We start from the raw sequence: 22,581 nt of genomic DNA, 5'->3' as shown, positions 1-22,581 counted from the left end.
GGAGGTAGAATAAGGACATGAGCAGGGTTTTTGTAGTTGTAGGAGCAACCACAACAGTCACATATGTACTACTTCTCATATTTTCCTAGTACATTTGCCCCTCAGTTTCCATGAGTCAGATCATCAGTTTTGCCTCCTCTGTGACAGATTTCATGATAATCATCTCCCATACTTATGTCTAAATGCTAACTCCAATCCTACAGCTAGACAGACCAACAGATTGAATTTCTTTCTTGGTGTCACTATCTAACATATGGTGAGATCCAGGAATCAAATGGAATTTTGCCTATTTCCAGAATCCACTCTCTTACTCGTTCTTTTATGGATTTTATGCAGCAGCACTGTTTTCTGGGAACAAGAAAGAACTGGACAGGGATTATAAGTCTGAATAGCAATGCTGCTTTTTAAGTTTTCACAGGCCCACTTTCCAATGCATAGATCAAAGAGTTAAAGTTCCTCCCTTTCAATTTTGTAAATAAACAATAGTCTTCGAAGTGTTGACATCATCTATATTTTAAATAAAGCCTTAAAAGCTGAGATCAATACTGTTGTTTAAAAAGATCCTATATAAAAAAAAAAAAAATCCTATGTATTCCATTAGAATTGAGTTTTTCACATTAATGCCAAATCCTAAAGCCTATGATATGGCCAGAACAATGGGTGTTGGAGTCCTGACTTGCTGAGCTCTGAATACTAGTTCTGATATTTAAATGCTCTGTGGCCTGGAAGTGTGTTACTTATTTGTCAAGGCCTTGGTTTTCTCATCTACCAATTTTAACCAAATTTGTATGTTTTGTGACATTTAAATGAGATAATGCATATAAAGAATCTAAATGCTATAGCCATAGGAATTATAGGAATTTATAAAAGGTAAATTATAAATAAATTGTGTAGTTTTCCATATCTTAGAAGTTTTATTGACATTTATGTTTGGATATTAAAATTAACATCAAAATTTGCAATAAGAAATGATCGGAAGCTATTGAAATACATACCCTACATAATGTGACATGATTTTGACCTTCTAATAGTTGTTAACATTGAATGTCTGGAGAAGTGTGACACTGCTTTGCTAAAGTCTATACAGATATCCAAGTGAGTTTTCTCTTGAGTTTTCTTGAAGTGAAAGCATAAATTGTGAAAAGAATTAAATATATAGAGAAACTCCAGTTTCTATCCTCCAAAATAACAGTGTAATAGCTCAACATTGTAGGAAAATATCCGGGCAGACAGCTTATTTTCTACAAAAAGTAGCAATTGGATTTCCCTTGATTTTTCTGTAGTTTATATAAAGCACTGCCTAACAATAAATCTACTTGTGTTCAGCCACCCATTCAACCTCATTTTTTTCCCTCAGTGAACAAAGTTACTTCCTCTTGTGGAAAAATTTAATAAAACATTTGAATAAAATAATCCTTTGATACAGCTGAAAAAGAGGAAAGCACATTTGTCTTATCTGACTACATAACTTAAAAGCAATTCAGGAAGAAGTCATTTATTGCCCAAGGGACTTTTATTTTCATTTTATTTTATTATTTGAACATAATGTGCTAGGTAACTGTTCTAAAGGCCATTTAAAATAAAGAATGCCTTTCAGCAAAGTCCCTGGAATGCTCCCTAGCAGATCCCTCCACTCCTTCCACCCCAACTTGAAGTCACTAGTGACATCAGTCTGGGGCCTGTCTCCAGAAGGAGATCTTGGACCTGAGGGGCAGTCATGGGGCTCTCCCACTCTGGGGACCACAAAAATCCCAAAAGTTTCTTAGTTAACACCCTTTAAAAAATTGAGGCCTGTGGAAAACCTACGCACGGAAAGTCTGTTTCTATTTCAGTTGTGTATCAGTTAAGATGGAAAAATTTTAAAGTCCACACAGATGGTAAATAAATTTCTGCTACATGAGGCAGTTCCTGGAATAAAGCAATTTTCTCAAATAACAAGTGCCAACTTATTTTTTCAACTGACTTATTTTTAACTTTCCCAGGGAATAGTTGAGAGACTGGGAGCAGTGTCCTTCACCTTAGGAATCTGAGTCTCCTTCCAGAAGAAACTAATGCCGTTCTCACTACATACATACGTATATGTATATATACATATGTACACTGAATGAAGAGAGTGGTTGTTCATTTTCTTGGGGGAAGGGACTGAGAGAGAGGCTGAGGGGAGCCTGGGTGGCTCAGTTGGTTAAGTGTCTGCCATCAGCTCAGGTCATGATCTTGGGGTCCTGGGACTGAGCCCCATGTCAGGCTCCCTGCTCAGGGAAGAGTATCCCTCTTCTGCTCCCCCCTACTCATGTTCTCTCGCTCACTCTCTCTCTCTCAAATAAATAATTTAAAAAAAGAGAGAGAGGCTGAGAAGCTGTAAATTTTGAAGAAATATTTATGTTTTAGTTCAATGTTTAATTTTCTATAACTTACTCTAAACAGTATAATATTAACTCATGCTTACTTAGGAATTCATTAAATATCTTGAACGAATGACCATTAATACTTGGGAATTCTTTATAGACTATTAGACTTGGCCCATGTCTCCAAAAATCTTCAGGGCTGAAGTCTCCTAGGACACAGCTGAACCCCCTTATGATTTGCTGGGTCATGCTTCCTTGGGGAAAACCATCCCTGGACTGCAATTGGCACGGAAGTCTGGTGTTTTAAACGAAACTATGCCATTTGCTAAATCAGGGTGAAGCAAACATTTCTTCTAGTAGTAGAGATTCCTTATTCATAAGAAACACAAACATTGGCTATTAAATGATTAAGTTGCTATAACATACTGGTAGTTTTGGTGAGGGTATTATAATAGAGTGTTAAGTACACAGCCCTTACATATTTGTTAACTTTTTTTAGTAAATATTTTACTCAGCAATTCAGAGATATCAACTTATCAATCAGTAGATATTTCCTAAGTGCCTAAATACTAGTCACTGTAAAAATAAGGAAAAAAGAAAAACTTGTCTTTGCCTTAGAAAGGTTATAGTGAAGAGACAAACATGAAGGAATTAGAGAACCACCAAGAGCCAAACTGTGTGATGCTGAACATCAGAGTGGATAGTGATATGCTGACCAGATATGTCAAGAGAGATACTTCTGTGGATTGAATATCTTGTTCAACCCACCCAAATTATGTTGAAGCCTTAATTCTCAGTATGATGGTATTAGGAGGTGAGACCTTTGGGAATTGATTAGTTTTAGGCGAAGTCATGAGGGTAGAGCCCTGATGATGGAATTAACATCCTTCTCATAAAAGGGAGAGAAACCAGAGCTTCCTCTCTCTGCCAAGGTAAGGTGGCTATTCATAAACCAGAAGGAGAATTCTCACCAAAATCCAACCACACTCTCACCCAGATCTCAGAATTCTAGCTTCCAGAACTATAAGAAAACAAACGTTTATTGTTTAAACCACTTAGCCTATGGTATTTTGTTATAGCAGCCTATCAGACTAAGACAGACACTTAGTGCTCAGATGAAATTTATGATTAAACCATCCACATGGAACAAGAAGACAGATTTTTAGAAGGAAGTTTTTGAAGTACTTGTTTTTTAGGGACATGGTTATCATCTTTCCATTGCAGTGACAAACTCATGTGTGTGACAAATTCTAATGTTTGAAAGTAAACACTGACAAATAAATAACAGTCAATATATTGAAACCTAAACACAATTTACTAACCAACAAGTATGTGGGAATCAGAAAAATAGGGAACTGGAAGGAATAGAAATATTTCTGAATTCAGTATCCTCCCTTAAACAATGAGGAAGGGAAAGGCTTGCTCTAGGTCGTAGGAGTTGTCAGAACTGAAATGAGAACACTCTTCCAGGAGCTAACTCTGCCTCCTCCGTTAGAATACAAGAAACAATAACAGGTTTCATGTTACTCTTCTGTAGCATTTATGCAAAAATTTGTCAATTTCCCTTACTGGGAATAAAAGACCTCTGAGAATAATTGCTTAAATTTTCCCCCTTGGTTTTCTTTTCTTTGATCATTAAATCTCCTGTGGTTTTATACCACATCAAAGTGCAGGTATTAATAATGAAATGAGAACATATTTATATAGTGATATAACATAATGGCATTTTTAATAGACAACAACAAATTATAATTTCAGTTTTAAAAAGGTAGTAAATTTCGAAATATTTGTAACTGGTTTTCCTTTTTTTGACCTGAATGTGTTGTATCAACATTGACTTAAATTCAATGTTGTATCATTGAATTTGTTCTTCAAAGATTTGAAAAAAAGGTGCTTTTTATGATACAGTACAGATATTGTAATAATTAAAGTTTTTTTTATGAAAATCCTTAGTCTGGAGAAAGCCTTGATTTTTTTAGTTTGGTTCAAAAGGACTTTAGTCTTCTGATTCTGAGGGCCCAGCAAAGGCCTTCTTTCCTATCAGGGCTTTGGCTAAAACATAGTGGTTATAATAATGAATTTTCTGTTATTCTTAGCATGTGCCCAGAAGCCATGGAGATTTTTGGACTTACTTAGTGAATTAAAGAAAGAAAGTGAAAAAAGAAGCTTTTATGAATAGCAACCACAGAAAATAGAGATTATAAACAGTAGTAGTTTCAAATGAAAAGAAAAACACTACCATAACCATAGAATCTGTCCCAGAGATGAGGAGACTCCTTGGTGTATTTCAGCTCTCAGGTAAATTTGGGGAACTGTAAACCCTGAGGCTGATTGACAAGTGCTGTGTATGTGGCATTAAGAACTTATCCCTTGATGGGAAGGAGACCAGGATCTCATCTCTGAAAACTAATTAGCATTGAGCGAAATTATTTTTTAAAAGAGAATGAAACGAAACTTATCATTACCTTCCATCTTATGTTTTTTTGTGGTTTTCATATGCTTGGGTCATTATTTCACAACCAGTTCTCCACTGAATTAAAAATGGGTAGTGTAGAAACTTCTATGGGATGACCAGTTCTTAGCATATTTATCATTTCCAAGGGAATAAGAAAAGGAGTAGGTTGCCTCCCAAAGCAAAAAGAATCTATAGAGAGGAATTGTGATGGGTGAAATGTTATCAATTTAAAAGTAATAAGTATTTTATACTTTTTGAACTTCAAATAGAATACATAATGTTATTTTAGCATTGTTTCAGGAACATAATTAGTATCATTTATTGTTTTGTGAATATTAGCATTTCCATAGATTTCTGTGAATTTACAGCTGTAAGAGCCTTATTTTCCATGATATTTTAAAAGCCATATGCCAGTCATCTAAATCTTAATCTCTATCAATACAGATTTGGTTAAGGTTTTTAAAAAAATTAGGAAAATTAAAAACAAAAGCAAATATATTCTACTAATTTCAGCAGGATTTTTTTTTATGCCACTAAGAAGTTTAAATTTAGAAGAGGAGACAAGGCACGTTTTTATTTTTACACACACATCCACAGCCCAATCCTTTTTAGTATGGTTAGTACAATATATTGATGATGTAATTTATCACCTAAATGAGACATTTCAGAAAGTACAAGGGGGAGCAAAGTAGGCAGGAGGTAGGGACAACAGGCGTAAATCAGTGTGACCAGACAAACAAGGATGAATGGTTATCACACTGGTGGAGCATATTCCCTAAAAGTTAGAGTTATGGAACTTTATTCTTCAAATTTTTTGAGTTTCTTAAGGAAAATGATAGAAACTTTTTCATCTTTGATTCCCAGGCAACCAACATGATGCCTAAATATTAGATGGTAAAAACAATACTGAATGAATGAATTAATGACTGAATATACTAACAAAAGTAGATGTTCACACAAACAATTACAATTTTATTGTGGGATACACTCCTTCTTGTTCATAAAACTATTAACACAGCAGACTCAAGGATATGTGAAGACACCACAATGAGGAAATCTTCTTCCTTTCATCCATATATGTAGCAAGGGAAGTTGTTCTTTTCTCTTACACCTACCATACTGAAAATGGAGACAATTCTGTAGTCAGCAATGGCTGGGGGAATACACACACTCAATCATCTATCCCATCCTTCCATCTACCTGCTAGACAACTCCGTTTCTCACTATACCATACTGATCACCAAGACTGCACAAAGGACATAGATAGTGACCTCAATGTGCATACAGTACCACCATATCAGGGCATTTATTAGTTCATTTTCAAACAAGATTTTTAAAAAGATTAACTTTCATTCATTTCACTTCTTTTCCCAGCGAAGACTTTTTCAGGGAGGAAGAGGTAGCTTTGGGAACTTAAAGAAAGTAAAATGAATTTGAAACAGTTAGGTGGTAAATGCTGGAATGAGGCAACTAGGTGTATAGAGTAACTAAGAGACTCTAAGAGTCCATCGTGGACAGAGAGCAGGGATTTGTGATGAGTCTCTGTAAGAATCATTAGAATAGTGAGAGTAAGTTTAAAATTTTTAACAAGAACTTAATAGAGAAGTTTAAATTACAGGCTAGGGATATTATCTCCATTTGATAAAAACCAAGAGATTAGGTTAGTTTTTCATGAAGGGGAATAAGCTGGTGATGGTGCTTTCTTAACAAGTTCATATCTGATTATACTGTATAGAAAAAACTAGAGTAAGAGAAAAAAACTGGATCCAAGGAGACAGCCAAAAAGGCATTTATTATAGTACTTCTTAATGCTGTGATGAGCATGTGGGTAGGATGGAGACATGAGAAGTGGAGATATATGATTTATGCGAGAATTATGGATTTCTACAAAAATCATAGGGAGATCACACACCGGTCACCTTTGCTATCCTGTTGTTGTTGTTGTTCTTCTTCTTCTTTTTAAATTTTCTTTATTTTTTCATTAGAGACACACAGAGAGACAGAGACACAGGCAGAGGGAGAAGCAGGCTCCATGCAGGGAGCCCAACATGGGACTCAATCCCAGGACTCCAGGATCACGCCCTGGCCTGAAGGCAGGCGCTAAACTGCTGGGCCACCCACGCATCCCTCTATCCAGTTCTTCTTAGTCATAACAAGGAAGGGGGAAAAATCACTAAATTGTTAAGAAAAATCAATAGCAGGGAAAGAGACTCTGCACAGAAAGAAATAATTCAGGTAATACAGCTCCACATTAAAAATCTCTAAACCTCACATTAAATTATCTCTATAATTAGTGTTCTCAGAGTGCTCCATCTATAAAACATGAACACATTATTATCAAAGAGCAGGCAGAGAACATATTCCATATGCTTTGCCTTCACTCTTGTTGCACACATGAAGTCTTAGCACTGTCTAAACCCAATCCCTCTACTGGATTCCCTTCTCCCTTATCAGTTCAAGGACATCAGTCTTAGAGCTACCTCCTATCTTGTAACAATGGTATTTCTTCTCTTGGGTCATTTTTTGACTCTCCATATATGATGCCTAAATATCTCCCATTAAATATTAAAAACAATTCTCTCTTGACTCCACATCCTCTTCTGGCTTTTACCCTCTCCCTTCATGTTCTTTTACAGCAAATATTAAATCATGATTTAATAGCTGGCTCTGCTTACTTTCTTTAATTCCTGTCCTCCCTTTTGTTCTTGAGCCTTCTGAAAGCAAGCATCTCCCTTCACCAAACTATGAACAAGCCAACCAATAGACTTTATGTTGTGAAATGCCACGTTTCTTCTTGATATTATCCACAGCATTTGAAATATCCTCTTTCACTCTCCTTTTAGAAACAGTTCCTTTGCATTGCTTCTAAGATCCTACTCTTTGATTCTGTTCTTTCTTTTGTTCATTCTACTCCTTAGTTGGCTTACCATTCGTTTGTTGGATTTATTTTCTGTTTTCCTATACTAGAAAGTAGGTCCTTGAGAGCAAAGATGTTATTTTGTTTCTTGTACATCCAGAAGAGTGGTTGGCACACAGTAAATACTAACTGTTTATCGACAAGGTAATTAAATAACAAAAACAAAGAGCTATGTAAATTGAAAATAGAGGAGTAAAACAATAAATGTTTTAACATACAATGAATGATAAAATGCATCTACCTGAACACCAAAGTGCTGATTTGGTGCAGTGAGTCAAAAAAGAAAAAAAAAAATCTCAGAGTAAATAATGCAAAAATACAAAAAAGTGCCAAGTAATAGAAGTTAAGAGACATAGATACAGGTTATTCAAAAACATATAATAAGAATTCTGAGCAGAAGCAACAGAAACAAGGGGAGATGTCAGTACTCATTAAAATATCGCAAGGAATATTTCTTAAACTGATGAAAGACAGCTTTTCTGATTGAATGATCTTAGTAAACAGTAGGTTGCATTCAAAAGAAGCAAAAATATTCATAGTCACAACCTATTAAATTTTATAACTCCAAGAATAAAGAATATATCTTAAGAAGATCCAGAGATTTAAAAATAAGTAATAGAAAACAAGTTATCTGGGTGACATAGATCTTCATATTTTAAATACTGGGTCACAGGAGAGTCAAGGAATGTCATCAAATTTCTCAAGACAAAAGGAAAAAAAAGAAAGAAGGAAGGAAAGAAAGACAAGAAAAAAAAAAGCCTAAAGTTCTAAATCTGCTTAATCATTAAAATATGGGAAAAATAGCAACACTTATGGATATAAAAGAACTTAATAAATAATCATAACTATACGATAAAGTTATTCAAGGACATATGTCAACCAAATAAATAAAAATGTAAAAAGCTAAAGAACATGGATACACAAAAGCTGCGTGATATAGAAAATGGAAGCAATTCAGAAGGATTTTAAAATCTGTTATCTTGATGCCTGAGTGATCTTCCTTTAAATGACAAGACTTACATCTGCTTCTCTGTGGTCCAATTTCATTGTTGTTGTTTTCCTGGAATGGTTATTTACATACTATAAAGCTTTTTGTGGATTTTGAATTTTATAATTAGACATGGAACAATTAATTTTAGCCTCAAGAGAGAATGTATATGTTAAAACCTTGAAAATATAAAAAGAATACCATCAACAAAAATCAGAAGACAAAATGGGGGGTAAGAGATACACCAAGACATAAGTACTAATTTTCTAAACCTTTGAAATGGAAATAAAATACTATTTAAAATGGATAATCAACAAATGAACAAATAAACATTTTATTTAGGAGGCATATTCATGAAGGCAAATACCAGAGGAACTAAAAATATATAAATAGGGGTACCTGGGTGGCTCAGTCAGTTAGGTGTCAGATTCTTGGTTTTGGCTAAGGTCATGATCTCAGGGTCCTTAAGTCAAGACCCTCTTCCGGCCCTACACTCAGCAGGAAGTCTGCTAGGGATTCTCTCCCTCTGCCCCTCCCCACAATGCTTTCTCTCTCTCAAATAAATAAATATTAAAAAATAAAAATACATAAACAATAAAGATCAGTAGGTATAGGGGAGAATCTTTGAACTACGTATGAAAACACTAAATTCCATTGAAAGTAATTTTTCGATGATAGAAAATTTGTCAGCCATTGGTTTTAGTCCATTACATGGACTGTGCTTAGCATAATATAAGCAATTGTTATGGATCAAATTGTGACTCTGCCACCCCACAAATTTGTATGTTGACAATTTATGAAGTCATTGTGTAGGATGGACCTCTGTTCCCATGTGACTCATGTCCTAGTCAATCAGGTGATAGTTCACAAGCCAAGAAACACTAAAAATAATCATCAGACCACCAAAGCTAGGAGAGAGGCACGGAATAGCCAATAGAAGGAAATAAATGTCTTTCACAAGTGAACATCATAGATTCTATGTACTGTCACTAATTAATAAATATTTTAAAAGCAAATATTTATAGTCATTTAGGTAATGATCCAGAATTGGAGACAGTTGACAATGGTAGTCTTTGGAAAAATGGGACTAGTCAGAGAGGAAATTTAACTTTCATTTTATACTTTTTTTTTTTTTTTGCATGTATCACATATACTTAGAAAAAAATAAAAATATGGAGTTGGTAAATAAACCAATGCTATCTTACTGGCAGCATCTTTTCTCAAGTTAAGCAGTGAGACAATTTAAAGCTTGGAATTGATTCAGAGATTTTTACATCATGTAATTAGTTATGATTACCGAATGCATCTATGTCTCAAAAAAATAAGCCACATTTTATGTAGAAGTGTCCTCATGTTATCTGCTATAGTTTACAGTTATTTTTATTATAACTTTCAAAGAACTACCAGATAAAACTAAAGATGAGGAAATACAGTGTGAGGTGATTAAGTGATTTAACTGGAACAAGAAGACAGTAAAGAAGTAGTGTGAATTATTACTGTACATGAAGGTAATGCTCAATGGGCTGTGCCAGCCTTCCCTCAATCACTCGTTCTACAGAAATGTAATAAGTGCACACTGTATGCCATGCACACACTAGGCATTAGAGAGAGAATGGTGAATAAGCTATGAGTATGCTAGTCTCTGCTCTCAAGAAATTTCATAAGATGTGTAGGTTTATGTACCACATTACCCACCCCCTTCCTTTATTCACCAGGGAAAAGTTCCAAGACCCCCAGTGGGTTCCTGAAACCGCCTATCGTACCATCCCTGTAAGTCTGGTTTTGCCTCTACATACATACATACTTCTCATAAAGTTTAACTTATAAATTAGGCACTGTAAGAGATGAACACCAATTAATCATGGAATAGAACAATTCTAACAATTTACTGTAGTAAAAGTTATTTGAGTATCATCTCTCTCTCTCTATCATAATATCTTATTGTACTGTGCCCACCCTTCTTGGGAAGATGTGAGATGATAAAATGCCCCATGGTGAGATTATGTGAGGTGATGACGTAGCCTTTGGGACCTACACTGGAGGCTAATGACGTCAAGATGCCGCATCAGAGGAGGAGCGTCTGCTTCAGAAGGCAATTGGCTGCTGGTAACTGAAACCTCAGATAAGGAGGAATATTGGACTACTGTAGTTTCCTGAGGCTGCCTCTAATAAATTAGTACAAATTTAGTGCCTTAAAAATACAGAACAATTTCTTCTTCTTCTTCTTCTTCTTCTTCTTCTTCTTCTTCTTCTTCTTCTTCTTCTTCTTCTTCTTCTTCTTCTTTCTCCTTCTCCTTCTCCTTCTCCTTCTCCTTCTTCTTCCTTCTTCCTTCTTCCTTCTTCTCCTTCTTTTTGGAGAGAGGGTTGGGGGAAGGGGCAGAGGGAGAGAGAGAATCTTAAGCAGACTCCATGCTCAGCCCAGGGTCTGAGGAGGACTTGATCCCATGACCCTAAGATCCTGACCTGAGCCAAAATGGAGTGTCAGACACTTACTGACTGAGCCACCCAAATACCTTGCCAAATATAGAACTTTTTTCTCTCACAGCTCCTGAGGCCAGAAATCAAAGTGTGTTGGCAGAGCAATCCTCCTTCAGAAGGCTCTGTGAGAGGACCCTTCCTTGCTTTCTCCCTCTTCTGGCAGCTCCAGGTGTTTCTTGGCTGCATAATTCCAATCTCTGCCTCCATCTTCTCATGGCCTTCTGCTCCGTCTGTTGTCTTTTCTGTCTTGTGTAACGCACTTGGCATTGGATCTAGGGTTCACCCAGGTCATCCAGGGTGATCTCATTTTGAGATTCTTAATTACATCTCCAAAGACCCTTTTTCCCAATGTTAGGTCACATTCACAGGTTCCCAGGTTAGGATATACACATGCTTTTTTGGGGGCCTCGACAATTCAACCATTGCAGTATGGATAAGTGAACAGGTAAGTCCAACACAGTGTGCGCTAAGTGCTATGCTAGGGTAGGTACAGAGGGTGATAGCATGCACATATGACACCTGGAAGGAGGTCCCAATTCAGTCTGAGGGGTTCAGGGAAGATTTTGAGTGAAGTGACCTGTGAGATGTGACCTGAGGAATGCCTGGGGTAGGAAGATGGGCTGGGGGAGCTTTCTGGGTTAGAGAGAGAGAGAGAGAGAGAGAGTATTCCGAATTTAGGTAACTGACAGGAGTTTAATGTGGCTATAAAAGGTGAGATGAGGTGTGGCACAGAAGAGACTACAAAGGTGAGCAGTTGCCCAGAACGCAACTGTCCTTGAAATCCTTGTCCAGCATATTGAAATGTTAAAGCTACAGAGGAAAACGGGACAGATGTGGACTGGATAAAGATAATTTGGAGTGCAGCATAAAGTGCAGAATTGTGGGGTTTAGGACTGGAGCCAAAGAAATCAGGATGATGTTGCAGTAATTTGAGCAAGAGATGGTGAGGGGATTAAGGGGTTAGGGAAGAGAAATATTGAGGATGTAGAAATATTATATTCATAAGTATTGTTAGTTACAGCTAAGCTCACAGGTGCATTTCTACAGTGTTTCTAAAGCGAAGAGAGATTCCAAAGCTCTCAACTTTTCATCTGAGCTTTCTTTCTGCCACTATGACTTGCCAACAGAGAAAGAAATGGAGAGGGAGGGAGAAGGGGTGATAATATGGATCTGGCAACAGTTTTAAACAAACATTTGGAATTTCTGAAGCATATCTTTTACAAATGGGTTGATTTCTTTCAGTTCTTAGAGCTGTGAATATACTTTAATTTGCATTGCTTCAAAGTAAATTTGACCTTTTAAACCCCTTCTTAAGTGAAAAAGTGGGACTACACATTTGGGAGGGTGGATATTCCTTATGACTCACTCTTAATTATATGCACCTGTTTAGTTCTTTTGGTTTCAAAAAGTTTCATGAGACGGTTAGGAATGCAGAAGGGTGTTATCAAAGTGGCAGTGGAATTCTGTGCAGAAGGAACGGAGGCGGCAGCCTTAGGAGAAGGTAAATATGTCACTTTGAATATAAGCAGTTCCTCAGGGCAAACAGTAGTGCGCTTCGGGAAAATCTGACTGCTGCTTCTCACTTGGGTGTCCACTGGTGTCCACTGCCCAGGACAGGGGAAAATACTTGTGAGTTTGCTAATAATTCTTGCCGAATCAAGTTTTATTGTTAAGTGGCTGAAATGGTAATAATTACTCGAAAACACTGTGTCAAGGATAACTCCTTGGATTTGAAATGCGGTACGACAACAACAAAAATCCCTATTGAAGGTTATTATTCGCTCTAAGCGTGTTAGCTACACCTCTTTGGTATGTTAGGCATGACTAAATACATTCCCTTCCAACAGGCAGTGGTTCCTAGGTCCTATTAACACACTTCTACTATTGCTTCTTAGTAGAGATTGACTCTTATATTTCTTCCATGAACCCTCATATTATGTAGGAAACCTCAATGTGGGCATTTTTATTATTCACCATATTTTATCTTAGTTTCTCATCATAAACAGTGGATTTTACATGACTTCAGTGTATGTTGATAACAGTAGTGTACAGATTCCTTCTTGGAGACTGCAGTGCTCCTTGTCCATTTTATACCAACCTCACGCATCTTGCCTTACCTCAAAAAACTTTATGTCACCAGGTTTTGCTACAATGTTCTATACAATAACTGGAGCTCCGGCTAAGTACTGTACAGTCCTCTGACTTTAGAAGGGAATACTGGGGGCAGCCCCGGTGGCTCAGTGGTTTAGCGCTGCCTTCAGCCCAGGGCGTGATCCTGGAGACCCAGGATTGAGTCCCACGTCGGGCTTTCTGCATGGAGCCTGCTTCTCCCTCTGCCTGCGTCTCTGCCTCTCTCTCTCTGTGTCTCTCATGAATAAATAAATAAAATCTTAAAAAAAAAGAAGGGAATACTGGAGGCACAAATATTGGGCAGCAGCTCACATACATAAGTCATCATATCAGCAGAGTGACTTATCTATTGACATCTCCTGAGTAAATCTGGTCCCCTTTTTAAAAATGAAAAGATTTATGTGACAGTTAGCAATTAAAGTTCATAATCAATTGGCTTCCTATAAGCAATTTGGCTACTGCCTATTTATTCTCTATTAATAAAATAAACGATCTAGGTGGTCAGGTTTGGAAATTTTGGATTACAATAACCGTAATGTATTGCATGTGATTGAATAGATTTATTTCCATTTTAGGTTGCCCAGAATAGGGTGATGGACAGCTTAGCATGTTTTTTGTTTCTAGTCTACGTCAAATTTTAAGTATAAAAATTCAGTGTTTTACATAATCACTAATATGTTTAAAAAATTTGGGTGAGGATTATACTGAAATCTGCTGGCTAATTTCCTTTCTCTCCTTGCCTCCTTAATGATTGCTCACAGTATGGAACTTGTTTGAAATACTTTTCAGCTTGTTTAAAATTTATCTTGCTTCAACCCAAACATTGAAGACATCTGAGAGAAACCACTTTGTAACTTCTAAGTGGATAGAGATAATATTTATGATGAAAGTCTATGCTGATCACAGGGAAAGAATACAGAATAATTGAATTAAATGAAAATTCATGCCTCAGGAAAGAGTAACTTTTTAGTATAAAGCTAGAAGCCAGGAGAAGCTGAGAAAAATAAACTTTACTTCATCTTCTTTTCAGTTTTCAAAATTTTATTTCATATTCTTGTCAGTAGATACCTGAAATGGTAGTTAAATTCTTAAAGCTGTGGTTTTTTTTTTCTTTCTGCACACGAAGAGGACAAATGTCTGAAATAGAAGGATAAAACATTTCCTTTCATCGTTCAAAAAAACCTTAATATTAGGTTTGTGTTACATTTTGATGTTGGCCAATTCTTTCTGATTACTTTTAAATTATAGCTTCTCCATGATAATATGCAACTCAGCATCTTCTCCGTGGGGAAGCAACTTTACATTGGTAACAGGACATACCACTATTAACACTCTAAATTATAGCTCCTTGGCCTTGTCAATACACACACATTATTCCAGTTAAAGTGAAATGCAAGGATGTTTAAAGTGTCTTCCAGCTGGAACATTCCATGAACCTATGAAAAGCAAATTCTGCGTCCCATCCCATATTTGTAGGATGCTGCCTACAACAGTCAAGTGGACAACGTCTGGCTTGTTGGGTAAAGGAAGATGTGATAGGACGTTAAACATCATGTTACTATGTTACAGTAAAATGAAGACAAAATGCAAGGGATGTTGTTGAGACATGGATCAAAATTAAAGTTCTCATACCCAAAGGCAAATGCATACTGTGATAAATAACTCTGTACCCAAGAGCTCAACTGTTTGTTTCTTAATGTGGGCACTGGTCTGCTGTGTTGGCCAAACTCCACTTCCCTTCCCTATGCTCTTAGTGGGAGGGTGGAGAGGTGAGAAATAGTCCATAGACCTTGAAGATGACGTTTACCACAGAGGCCTTGCCTGCATCTGGTTTCCTTTTACATCTCCCCTGGAAACATGTGGGAATAGACCACCACCAGCCAACATGCAAATGTCTCTGTGGTCATGACCACTTAGTTCCTCTGTGTTTTGTCACATCCTCTACTCCAAGTCTCAATAAAGACTACATTGTTGAAGGAAGCCAAATACTGCCTTTCAGATTGCGCTTGATGATTGCAGATGTTGCAAATAAATTTATATAGGTATGAAAGTTTTATATATGTACTATACATATTATTTTATATGTGTATATACATATGCAATATTTTGTTAAGTAAATTTATTTTATCTTTAGTATTCCTGCTATAGGCTTTACACACCTCATAGCTTAAGAAAAGATTTCACTCATTCAAAAATTCATAAAATGGATTTTGTGGTGCAAATTGACACTTAATGTAAACAATATTTAAATAATGGTGCTGAAAAATGAAGGTTGTCATCAGCACACTGAGTGTGTGAGCAGCAATCTTTCACTGTGTAACAACAGAAGATGAACGGCATGGTCAGGGTGCTGTCCTCAGCACACATTGTTGACCATCAGAAAATTCACATCACTCATAGAGACTGTGGGCTCTTATTGTTAAAAAATTCTTATTTAAACTGGAGGAAGATGCAAATTGAAATTTGACCTTTTATCAGGTATTCATGAAGCACATTTCTCCTCTGTTATACTCTGTCAAATACCTTTGGTACCACTTCAAAGTGACTCTCAGGAAAATTTCCAATTGTTGATTAGGCTAATATGTGAGTAGAATGTGAAACTTCATAATTAGAATTAAATTCTTAACAAACAGGAATTATTCTCTTGCTGTTGTTAATAAGATTTTATTTATTTGTTTGAGAGAGAGAGAGACAGAGAGAGACAGAGATAGCAAGTGAGAGCACAAACACAGAGAGAGAAAAGCAGGCTCTCTGCTTAGGGGCTCGATCCCAAGACCCTGAGATCATGACCAGAGTCAAAGGCAGATGCTTCACCGACTGAGCCACCCAGTGCCCATATTCTCTTGCTTTTTTACTTATAGTTTTAGTCAATTATGCTTTTTAATCACCTTGCTATGATTGCCCATCATAAGAACATTAATGAGTAGCATTCCAAGGATGATTCTTACATATCTATGAGCGTATGAAAATTATTGAGAATCACAGTCTCATCACCATTTTATAGTTGAACCATTTTGTGAGTACACCTCCCAATGATGCTTTAGTCATCAATCAAATGTCCATGTTCTTCATTTCACTTTTCTGCAAACTAATCAAATACTAGGTGGGAGCAAATGAACACAGCTAGAGTTTTTGTTCAGGACTCATTAGTATGTCGAAATCTATCTATCTATCTATCTATCTATCTATCTATCTATTTATCTATCATCTATCTATCGCAAAGTGAGCCCAGAAGTTATGAAGCTAAAAATCTATGTTTGGAAACAGAAAGCTGCTTTGCCTAAGCTGAAGTATGGCATATGAAGTACTGTCCTCTTTTGACGTTTATATCACCATGAAATAGTTTGCAAAGCACATCTTAGCATTTAAAAGTGATTGTTTACCAAATAGCTTTCTTGATGTATTTATTTCACTGACTCCCTAACATTGAAATCTATGTATTTAAAAACAGTAAAATTTTACTTCTCAAGAACAGTTAAAGTAGGGACAGAGAGATTCCTCTCCTTCATTCTCTCAGCTCTGGCATCACTTGGTGAAATCTTCTTTGACTTCCTCACAGGGATGGAGTCCCTCTCCTACCCTGTAATGCTCTAGCTCCATAGATTTTAATATTTTCTACCTTGGGTTAGGTTGAAGCATGATGTTACTGTACTTGTGACTCCAAACTTTTCATTATATTAGGTTCTAAAAGGAAAGGTTATTAAAGTCAATTTAATGGAATATTTTGTTATTTATGTTATATTGCCCTTTCAATATGTAAACTCCTTTAGGTAAGGATGTACATATGCTTTTTATTTGGATCTTATACCACACATGACAAAGTGCTGGGAAAGGGAAGGCACTTAATATTTATTTAGTCAATGGATTCATATTACAGGATTTAATCTGTCATGATATTTAGGTAGCAAAGATGTCCATGAAGGTTGATTTATTTTCTAAATCCTCTCTTAAATTTTGTCAGTCTTGGGATGCCTGGGTGGCTCAGCATTTGAGTGTCTGCCTTTGGCTCAGGGCATGATCCTGAAGTTCTGGGATCAAGTCCCACATCAGGCTCCCTGGATGGAGCCTGCTTCTCCTTCTGCCTATGTCTTTGCCTTTCTCTCTATGTATCTCATGAATCAATTATAAAAAAACAAAAAACAAACAAAAAAAAACTTGTCAGTCTTTCCCCACACCTATTCCCAGACAGTTCAGCTTTCTCTCAGATCTAGAACAAGGACAATTTAGTCAAACAAACAGCAGACCACAACAACTACTGCTACTAATAGCTCAAGTCCTTGTTATTGTCTATGTGTCAGGCACTGTTTTAATTACTTCTATATATTAACATGCAATCTTCCTAACACCAGAGTGAAGTATTCCATTATACAGATGAAAACAAACAAACAAACCTGAGGCACAGAGAAAATCAATAACATACAGGATTACAAAGCTACAAGTGAGAGAGGCAGCTTGGTTTCAGAGTCCATTGGCTTAATTATTTGGTTCTGTGTATACCCATACTGTAGACAGTGTGGAGGTTTATCATAGGACCTGCAGCACTCCAGAAATCTACAACTAGAGTAGCTACTGACCCTGGCTGCTGTTTGTGCTGTGAGTACAGAGTCTGCCTGCAATTTTTCAGTTATGCAACTGTCAATTGACCTTGAGTTTTGGTAAAAAGTGGATTGTTACAGGAGTTGTACTAGGTAGTTTGTTTAATCACGTTTTCTGTATCATTTAATGTTCTGGCAACCTTGTGGTGTAGGGAATGTTGTCTCCATTATTTTAGGGACATATAAGCTGTACAAAGCTTAAATGGCACCCTGCAATTTGTACTGTGCTCTTTCTCCTCATCACCAGCTTATTCTCTCAGTTAGAAAATCAAACTCAGATCAAGCCATTCATTTTCTAGACCCAATAATAATGCTATTTCAATTTTTTAAAAAACCTCTAGGTTAACTTTTAATGTATATAAAATCCTTTTCAAGTTCTAGTGGCTCAAAAAAAAATAGAACCCTAAATTCAAGAGTTTCATTAATTACTAGTTTCATTCCTGTGGCAATGTAGACAGAACTGAAAAAAAGTGAAAGTGTATTTTCCTATTTGCTTATGTTTCCTTTGAAAATTGTAAGGTTATCTCTAAAGTAGCACTATAATTTTCTTGACAGTTAGAACATTATCTGTGGAATAGACATCTTGTTGGCAATGGGGATAAGCACTTTATTTCTAAGAATATGAGCCAGGAAGTGAACAGATTCTGTTGGCACCACTGCATTTAGTGCCCAGATAACAGAGGCAGGGCCCTGTTCTGTAGGCTATGTTAGTTATCCCAACTTTTGTGGATATTGGCATTTGTTTGAGGGAGGAAGCCAAAACTTTTGGTGGTTTTGTTGGTATTAAAAGATTAATAAGTTGGTCCTGGTTTATAGTAACAGAAATCCATGAAGAAGAAACTAAATCAGTTTCACTATTACGATAGCCTCTAACGTGCAATTGGCTCTGAAATACCCATTAATTATTTAAAATAACATCATAAATGTGTATTAATTCTTGCTCCAATAAAAGCTGATGTTGGGTTAATGTGGATTTATTAATGATCTTGTTACTAATAATGTAAATTTGCAATTTGGGTCTAAATCACTGCTTGATCAGAAGCCCGCTACACATCATAACTACTTAAAAAAAATATCTGGAACAAGAAACATCCAGATCTAATTGCTTTCATTCAGAGTCTATTTTTCTGCCTTAGAGGCACCTGACAGCAAATCTCCCTACGTTATGTGGTTTTCACAATATAAACTACAAAGAAATTTACTATCGTCTGACATTTTCTAAACAAATCTCTTAATCTCTACTACTCATTTGTCTTTCAATCTCTTACTCTATTTTTCCTGTCATTTCCCCTCCACTCTATCCCCAACTTCTTCAGAATGACATGAACCAGAGAAGTTGGAGAATTTCTGAACCAATGTCCTCCGAACATTTTTGGTCATGGGCTCCTCAAGGAGTGTGTGTATGTTATTTACTTATAAACTATAACATATATACTTTTATATTAATATATCATATATCTTATAAAATATGTATAAAATTAAAGGATAAATTAAAAACAAACGTGAATGGATATTCTAATATTTTCCTCATCTACACTGACTTTTGCCTATTCCTCTCTGGAAACAACTAAGGATTCTGAGTAACATTTTTCCCTCAGATTTCTATGTCCTAGATTAGTTACAATTAATTAGTTATTTTGAGACCAACAGTAATAATAACTTGAAGGTTGCCTCAGAGACCCATATTTTATATAGTTCTTTTCTCCCCCTTCCCTTATGCTCTGTTTTAGCACAGAACCAGTAGGGAGCATAGAGAGGAGATTATGGTACAAAGAATGAGATGTCTGGTTTCGGATTTGGGTTGTATGGTTCCATTTCTTCTGCGTCTTTATACTTGTGCTCTAGACACCTGATTTTGTCTTCTGTAAATAAATCCTTTACCATGACAGAAATATTCATTCATTCAAACATTTATGAATAGAGTTCTAAGCACCAGGCTGAATGAAATAGACACACATTTGAACGGCTACAGACACAAAACTGCCCCCACTAAGCTTATGTTTTAGTTAGCAAGGGTGGGATCAAATGATTTGACAGTAAACACTATAAAAGAGATAAATCTTCTATGAGTAAAGATAGAATCAAGCAGTTAATTTGGCTTGGAAATTTGGGAAAGTCCTCCCCCCAAGTGACACTAGCTGAGAATCTTGAAATACAAGCTCATTGGGGCTTCACCTCTCAGCCGGGTGGAGATGGCTCTACTCAGCAGAGCTCCTCATGTGAACCTATAATAACAATAATTTATCTCCACCTGCTCTGTAATCACTGGAGTCAAATTCATGTTCCTTGTCTCCTCATTAAATTCCTGCTGGAGATAACCATAACTGCATCGTGCTGGAAAAGGTTCTGATTCCAGCCTGCTACAAACCCACTTTTTGTCAAAGAATTGTATTGTTGCTTTTCCTGGCAATTAACTAGGACTTCTTGGTATCCTATCACCACTTATCCTTCTCTCTGTTCCTCTCTCTCTCTCTCTCTCTCTCTCTCTCTCCTCCACCTCCTCCTCTTCCTGTGCCCCACCCCTTCTCTCATTCTCTACCACTACCGTTCTCTCCCTTGGGGCTAGCCTTACATGTTAGGCAAACAAAAGTCTTACTTGGGAACTCCAACAGTGTTTCACATAACTGCTTCACAGTTTATCTGGCTCATGGTGGTGTACCAGATACATGGTATAGGGCTTGGGATACTGAAAATGCTCAATATTTATTACTGATTGGTTTTATCGGACACCGTATCTGACGTTATCCTTTATCATATAATTAAATGAGTTTTTTTCCTAGCATTTATACGTGGTTTTAGGGGAATTGTGTTTATTTGTGTTTATAATGAGGCAAAATACTTGAGCCCCAAATATCTCCAAATATGTTTTTGGCTTTCTAGTCATAAGGCAATAATCTGTTTAAGTGGCATAAAATAATTTGATAGTTTTCAGTGGTCTAAGAATACGAAAATGAGTTACTTGTAAAATTACCAGATTCACCTGGAACACAAATCAAGCTAAAATATGGCTGGGAAGACCTTGTGTTATCTGCATGCCAACTTTCCACCAGGTAATGATTTTTCTCTGCCATCTCTAATCCTCAACCCAGAGAAACAAAGTTTAAAAACAATACAATCTACTCAACAAGACTGTGTCTTTAAAACCCATGCGAAAAGGCTATCCACTGGAAGAAAGACAGTCTCTTCAATAAATGGTGCTGGGAAAATTGGACATCCACATGCAGAAGAATGAAACTAGACCATTCTCTTACACCACACACAAAGATAAACTCAAAATGGATGAAAGATCTAAATGTGAGACAAGATTCCATCAAAATCCTAGGGGAGAACACAGGCAACACCCTTTTTGAACTCAGCCACAGTAACTTCTTGCAAGATACATCCACGAAGGCAAAAGAAACAAAAGCAAAAATGAACTATTGGGACTTCATCAAGATAAGAAGCTTTTGCACAGCAAAGGATACAGTCAACAAAACTCAAAGACAACCTACAGAATGGGAGAAGATATTTGCAAATGACATATCAGATAAAGGGCTAGTATCCAAGATCTATGAAGAACTTATTAAACTCAACAGCAAAGAAACAAACAATCCAATCATGAAATGGGCAAAAGACATGAACAGAAATCTCACAGAGGAAGACATAGACATGGCCAACATGCACATGAGAAAATGCTCCGCATCACTTGCCATCAGGGAAATACAAATCAAAACCACAATGAGATACCACCTCACACCAGTGAGAATGAGGAAAATTAACAAGGCAGGAAACAACAAATGTTGGAGAGGATGTGGAGAAAGGGGAACCCTCTTGCACTGTTGGTGGGAATGTGGACTAGTGCGGCCACTCTGGAAAACTGTGTGGAGGTTCCTCAAAGAGTTAAAAATAGATCTGCCCTATTATCCAGCAATTGCACTTCTGGGGATTTACCCCAAAGATGCAGATGCAGTGAAACGCCAGGACACCTGCACCCCGATGTTTCTAGCAGCAATGTCCACAATAGCCAAACTGTGGAAGGAGCCTCGGTGTCCATTGAAAGATGAATGGATAAAGAAGCTGTGGTCTATGTATACAATGGAATATTCCTCAGCCATTAGAAATGACCAATACCCACCATTAGCTTCGACGTGGATGGAACTGGAGGGTATTATGCTGAGTGATAAGTCAATCGGAGAAGGACAAACATCATATGGTCTCATTCATTTGGGGAATATAAAAAATAGTGAAAGGGAATAAAGGGGAAAGGAGAAAATATGAGTGGGAAATATCAGAAAGGGAGACAGAATATTAGAGACTCCTAACTCTGGGAAACGAACAAGGGGTGGTAGAAAGGGAGGTGGGTGGGGGTTGGGGTGACTGGGTGACAGGCACTGAGGGAGGGCACTTGATGGGATGAGCATTGGGTGTTATGCTATATTTTGGCAAATTGAACTCCAATAAAAAATAAAAATAAAACCCATGTGAACTGAGTATAAAATCATACTGTTATATATCCTTTTTTGCTTTCTATTCCTTCTCTCTTCATCAAATGATACTAGGCTTATTAACAATCTCTAATTATTCCACTAGTCCTTGTTTTCATTCAACATATCTTAGGGCTTTAACTTAACTATCCTTTTGTTTTTATTTCTTAGACAACTTTTTCCTTCCTTTTTATATTCTTCCAGCTGGCT

General features: G+C 36.7%; 1 protein-coding gene across 10 annotated transcripts in view; it reads right to left on the bottom strand.

Moving 5' to 3' along the window:
* The window catches only part of DLC1 (DLC1 Rho GTPase activating protein), a 495,960-nt gene that overhangs the window by 367,495 nt on the left and 105,884 nt on the right, over window positions 1–22,581 (bottom strand). The gene's annotated exons all lie outside the window — the stretch shown is intronic.

The sequence above is a fragment of the Canis aureus genome, chromosome 15 (assembly GCF_053574225.1).
Source record: "Canis aureus isolate CA01 chromosome 15, VMU_Caureus_v.1.0, whole genome shotgun sequence".
Taxonomy (NCBI): Eukaryota; Metazoa; Chordata; class Mammalia; order Carnivora; family Canidae; genus Canis; species Canis aureus.
Note: the sequence above shows the minus strand (reverse complement) of the source record. Positions and strands in the feature narration are given on the sequence as shown.